Source organism: Oncorhynchus nerka, unplaced genomic scaffold (assembly GCF_034236695.1).
Source record: "Oncorhynchus nerka isolate Pitt River unplaced genomic scaffold, Oner_Uvic_2.0 unplaced_scaffold_895, whole genome shotgun sequence".
Lineage (NCBI taxonomy): Eukaryota > Metazoa > Chordata > Actinopteri > Salmoniformes > Salmonidae > Oncorhynchus > Oncorhynchus nerka.
Genome location: NW_027040400.1, coordinates 154,790 through 160,893, shown reverse-complemented (window position 1 = coordinate 160,893; position 6,104 = coordinate 154,790).

The window sequence follows — 6,104 nt, the reverse complement described above, 5'->3', positions numbered from 1 at the left end:
TCAGGAGACTGCAGAGAGAGCACGCCCCTATCCACATCGACGGGGTCGGAGTTAAGCTGAAAAGCTTCAAGTTCCTTGACGTACACATCATTGACAATCTAAAATGGTCCACCCACACAGACAGTGTGGTGAAGACGGCACAACACTGCCTCTTTAACCTCAAGTGACTGAAGAAATTCAGCTTGGCCCCTAAGACCCTCACAAACTTTTACAGATGCACAATTGATAGCATCCAATCGCGCTGTATCACCGCCTGGTACGGGCTCTCCAGAGAGTGATGCGGTCTGCCCAACGCACACTGCCTGCCCTCCAGGACACCTACAGTATCCGATGTCACAGGAAGGGCAAAAGGTTAAGGACATCAACCAACCAAGCCACTGCCTGTTCACCCGGCTACCATCCAGAAGGCGAGGTCAGTACAGGTGCATCAAAGCTGGGACAGAGAGACTGAAAAACAGCTTCTACCCCCAAGCAATAAGACTGTTAAATAACCATCACTAGCCGGATACCTTAGAGGCTGCTGCACTAGTCACTTTAATAATGTTTACATGCTGCTTTACTCATTTCATGTGTATACTGTATTCTATTCTACTGTATTTTAGCCAATGCCTCTCTGACATTGCTTGTCCTAATATTTATATATTTCTTAATTCCTTTCTTTTACTTATAGATTTGTGTGTACCCCTGCCTTCGCATTAGACATACAGTTGAAGTCAGAAGTTTGCGTACACCTTTGCCAAATACATTTAAACTCTGTTTTTCACAATCCCTGACATTTAATCCTAGTAACAATTCCCTGTTTTAGGTCAGTTAGGATCACCAACTGACCTTTATTTTAAGAATGTAAAATGTCAGAATAATAGTAGAGAGAATGATTTATTTCAGATTTGATTTATTTCATCACATTTCCAGTGGGTCAGAAGTTTACATGCACTCAATTAGTATTTGGTAACATTGCCTTTAAATTGTTTAACTTGGGTCAATCGTTTTGGGTAGCCTTCCACAAGATTCCCAAAATAAGTTCCTCCTGACAGAGCTGGTGTAACTGAGTCAGGTTTGTAGGCCTCCTTGCTCGCACAGGCTTTTTCAGTTCTGCCCACACATTTTCTATAGGATTGAGGTCAGGGCTTTGTGATGGCCACTCTAATACCCTGACGTTGTTGTCCATAAGCCACTTTGCCACAACTTTGGAAGTATGCTTGGGGTCATTGTTCATTTGGAAGACCCATTTGCGACCAAGCTTTAACTTCCTGACTGATGTCTTGAGATGTTGCTTCAATATATCCACATAATTTTCCTTCCTCGTGATGCCATCTATTTTGTGAAGTGCACCAGTCCTTCCTGCAGCAAAGCACCCCCACAACATTGTGCTGCCACCCCCGTGCTTCATGGTTGGGATGGTGTTCTTCGGCTTGCAAGCCTCGCCCCTTTTTCCTCCAAACATAACGATGGTCATTATGGCCAAACAGTTCTATTTTTGTTTCATCAGACCAGAGGACATTTCTCCAAAAAGTACGATCTTGTCCCCATGTGCAGTTGCAAATCGCAGTCTGGCTTTTTTATGGCGGTTTTGGAGCAGTGGCTTCTTCATTGCTGAGTGGCCTTCCAGGTTATGTCGATATAAGACTCATTTTATTGTGGATATAGATACTTTTGTACCCGTTTCCTCCAGCATCTTCACAAGGTCCTTGTTCTGGGATTGAGTTGAGATTTTCGCCCCAAAGTACGTTCATCTCTAGGAGACACAACGCGTCTCATTCCTGAGCGATTTTGCTGCTTCGTGGTCTCAGGGTTTTTATCCTTTTGTAATATTGTTTGTACAGATGAACGTGGTACCTTCAGGCGTTTGGAAATTGCTCCCAATGATGAACCAGACTTGTGGAGGTCTACCATTTTTTTCTGAGGTCTTGGCCGATTTCCTTTGATTTTCCCATGATGTCAAGCATAGAGGCACTGAGTTTGAACGTAGGCCTTGAAATACATCCACAGGTACACCTCCAATTGACTCAAATTATGTCAATTAGCCTATCAGAAGCTTCAAGAGCCATTTTCTGGAATTTTCCAAGCTGTTTATAGTCACAGTCAACTTAGTGTATGTAAATTTATGACCAACTTGAATTGTGATACAGTGAATTATAAGAGAAATAATCTGTCTGTAAACAATTGTTGGAAAAATTACTTGTGTCATGCACAAAGTAGATGTCCTAACTGACTTGCCAAAACGATAGTTTGTTAACAAGAAATGTGTGGAGTGGTTGAAAAACAAGTTTTAATATCTCCAGCCTCAGTATATGTAAACTTCCGACTTCAACTATAGATCATCTTCCTCAGGTTATAAACCATTTTAGATTTGCTTCTACAGTGGGGTAAAAAAGTATTTAGTCAGCCACCAATTGTGCAAGTTCTCCCACTTAAAATGTAATTTTCATCATTATACCCTTATTATATACCCGTTATATACCCTTTGTTGGCAATGACAGAGGTCAAACGTTTTCTGTAAGTCTTCACAAGGTTTTCACACACTGTTGCTGGTATTTTGGCCCATTCCTCCATGCAGATATCCTCTAGAGCAGTGATGTTTTGGGGCTGTTGCTGGGCAACACGGACTTTCAATTCCCTCCAAAGATTTTCTATGGGGTTAAGATCTGGAGACTGGCTAGGCCACTCCAGGACTCCTTCGTTGCCCGAGTGGTGTGTTTGGGATCATTGTCATGCTGAAAGACCCAGCCACGTTTCATCTTCAATGCCCTTGCTGATGGAAGGAGGTTTTCCCTCAAAATCTCACGATACATGGCCTCATTCATTCTTTCCTTTACACAGATCAGTTGTCCTGGTCCCTTTGCGGAAAAACAGCCCCAAAGCATGATGTTTCCACCCCCATGCTTCACAGTAGGTATGGTGTTCTTTGGATGCAACTCAGCATTCTTTGTCCTTCAAACACAACGAGTTGAGTTTTTACCAAAAAGTTATATTTTGGTTTCATCTGACCATAGGACATTCTCCCAATCTTCTTCTGGATCATCCAAATGCACTCTAGCAAACTTCAGACGGGCCCGGACATGTACTGGCTTAAGCAGGGGGACACGTCTGGCACTGCAGGATTTGAGTCCCTGGCGGCGTAGTGTGTTACTGATGGTAGGCTTTGTTACTTTGGTCCCAGCTCTCCGCAGGTCATTCACTAGGTCCCCCCGTGTGGTTCTGGGATTTTTGCTCACCGTTCTTGTGATCATTTTGACCCCACGGGGTGAGATCTTGTGTGGAGCCCCAGATCGGGGGAGATTATCAGTGGTCTTGTATGTATTCCATTTCCTAATAACTACTCCCACAGTTGATTTCTTCAAACCAAGCTGCTTACCTATTGCAGATTCAGTCTGCTTGGGGGGGAATATATACGGCTGTGATTATAATCGAGGAGAATTCCCTTGGTAGGTAATGCGGTCGACATTTGATTGTGAGGAATTCTAAGTCAGGTGAACAGAAGGACTTGAGTTCCTGTATGTCGTTATGATCACACCACGTCTCGTTAATCATAAGGCATACCCCCCCGCCCCTCTTCTTACCAGAAAGATGCTTGTTTCTATCGGTGCGAAGTGTGAAGAAACCAGCTAGGTGCACCGATTCCGTTAGCGTCTCTCGAGTGAGCCATGTTTCCATGAAGCAAAGAACGTTAGTCTCTGATGTCTCTCTGGAATGCTACCCTTGCTCGGATTTCATCAACCTTGTTGTCAAGAGACTGGACATTGGTGAGTAGTATGCTAGGGAGTGGTGCGTGATGTGCCCGTTTCCGGATCCTGACCAGAAGATCGCCTCGTTTGCCTCTTTTACGATGTCGTTGTTTTGGGTCGCCGGCTGGCATCCAATCCGTTGTCCTGGGTGGAAGGCAGAACACAGGATATGCTTCGGGAAAGTCATATTCCTGGTTGTAATGATGGTGAGTTGCTCTTATATTTAGTAGTTCCTCCCGACTGTATGTAATAAAACATAAGATTACCTGGGGTCCCAATGTAAGAAATAACATGTAAAAAAACAAAATACTGCATAGTTTCCTAGGAACGCGAAGCAAGGCGTCCATCTCTGTCGGCACCGGTAAAGCACCGCCTTATCTCAGCTCACTGGTCACCATAGCAGCACCCACCCATAGCACGCGCTCCAGCAGATATATCTCACTGGTCATCCTCAAAGCTAATTCCTCTTTTGGCCGCCTTTCCTTACAGTTCTCTGCTGCCAATGACTGGAATGAATAGCAAAAATCACTGAAGCTGGAGACCCATATCTCCCTCACTAACTTTAAGCACCAGCTATCAGAGCAGATCACTGCACCTGTATATAGCCCATCTGTAAATAGCCCATCCAACTACCTCATCCCCCATACTGTTATTTATTTTGCTCCTTTGTACCCCAGTATCTCTACTTGCACACTCATTTTCTGCACATTTCTCACTCCAGGGTTTAATTGCTATATTGTAATTATTTCTCCACTATAGCCTATTTATTGCCTTACCTCCCTTATCCTACCTCATTTGCACACACTGTACATATACTTTTTTCTATTATTGACTGCATGTTTGTTTATTCCATGTGTAACTGTGTTGTTTGTGTTGCACTGCTTGGCTTTATCTTGGCCAGATCACAGTTGAAAATGAGAACTTCTTCTCAACTAGCCTAACTGGTTAAATAAAAATATACAGCAGTGGAGGCCGCTGAGGGGAGGCCGGTTCATAATAATGACTGGAAAGGAGCTAAAACCATGTTTTATTTATTTGATACCATTCCACTTATTCCATTCCAGCCATTACCACGAGCCTGTCCTCCCCAATTAAGGTGCCACCATCCTCCTGTGGTGTACAGTATGTGTATATTTTGCATTTGTTAAATTATTTTGATGTGATATAAAAGTAAAGGGCTTTATTTTTCTAGTATCGCATTTGTGAATCGATTGGCGTTTAGAGGTTTTGGCTGCCAGAGCCAGTCTACCTCTGAAAATAACATAAGGTCCTTGGACCTTAAGGAGTAACGGGGAGGTTAGGGTCCTTAAGAGTACATCTTGAGCTAGTGCTAGCTATGAATATTTATTAACATTTAAGATGCATTGGGATGTCAGTTTCCATGTGATCAATGCATTTTGAAAAGTCAGCGCTACATATACAGTACATGTCTTTCTGGTACTAGTAAAAATGTGTTTTGAGCTTCACCACTGTACTGTAGTTCATTCTAACAGTCCTAAATTCTAGAACACTGCTGTGCTTAGGCGTACATGTTTTGGACTATGATAGACGCTCTACACCTGCCTCTTACCTGTGGAATGTGATGATGTCACGGACAGGTAGCGCAGGTGCGGCCGCTCCATGGCAGTGGGTGTGGCCAGCAGCAGGAGGCGGTTGGCATGGAGATGAGACCGGAGACATTCTCCATCTTCAGAACACAGGAGAACGACCCGGTAGATGGAAGAATCAACCACACTTTATTCTGTAGCATGTGGTAATAAGTGTGGAGGGTACTGATGTTTCATCTCCCTCTGTCCCAAGGCCTGTCAGTCAGAACAGCACCTAGGGCAGTACCACACTGTGCCTCCCTCCCACTTCCACACTGTCTTCCCCGATGGCCTGCCTCCACGATACCAACAACAGGTATTGTGTGTGTGTGTGTGTGTGTGTGTGTGTGTGTGTGTGTGTGTGTGTGTGTGTGTGTGTGTGTGTGTGTGTGTGTGTGTGTGTGTGTGTGTGTGTGTGTGTGTGTGTAACAGTATGACTGACTGTCTGTACCCGTGTCCAGGTGAAGACATTTAACGAGGGCTGTGTGATGGTGAGGCAGCCTGCTCTGGAGCTGATATCTCACCTGAAGAGAGCTGACTACAGCAAGTCCACCCTGCGCTACCTACTCTATATCCTACCCTACCTACTATACCTGATCACACCTCAGTGTACCTTTACACATTTAATATACAGTCATGGCCAAAACATTTGAGAATGACACAGATATTAATTTCCACAAAGTTTGCTGCTTCAGTGTCTTTCGATATTTTTGTCAGATGTTACTATGGAATACTGAAGTATAATTACAAGCATTTCATACTTGTCAAAGGCTTTTATTGACAATTACCAGAA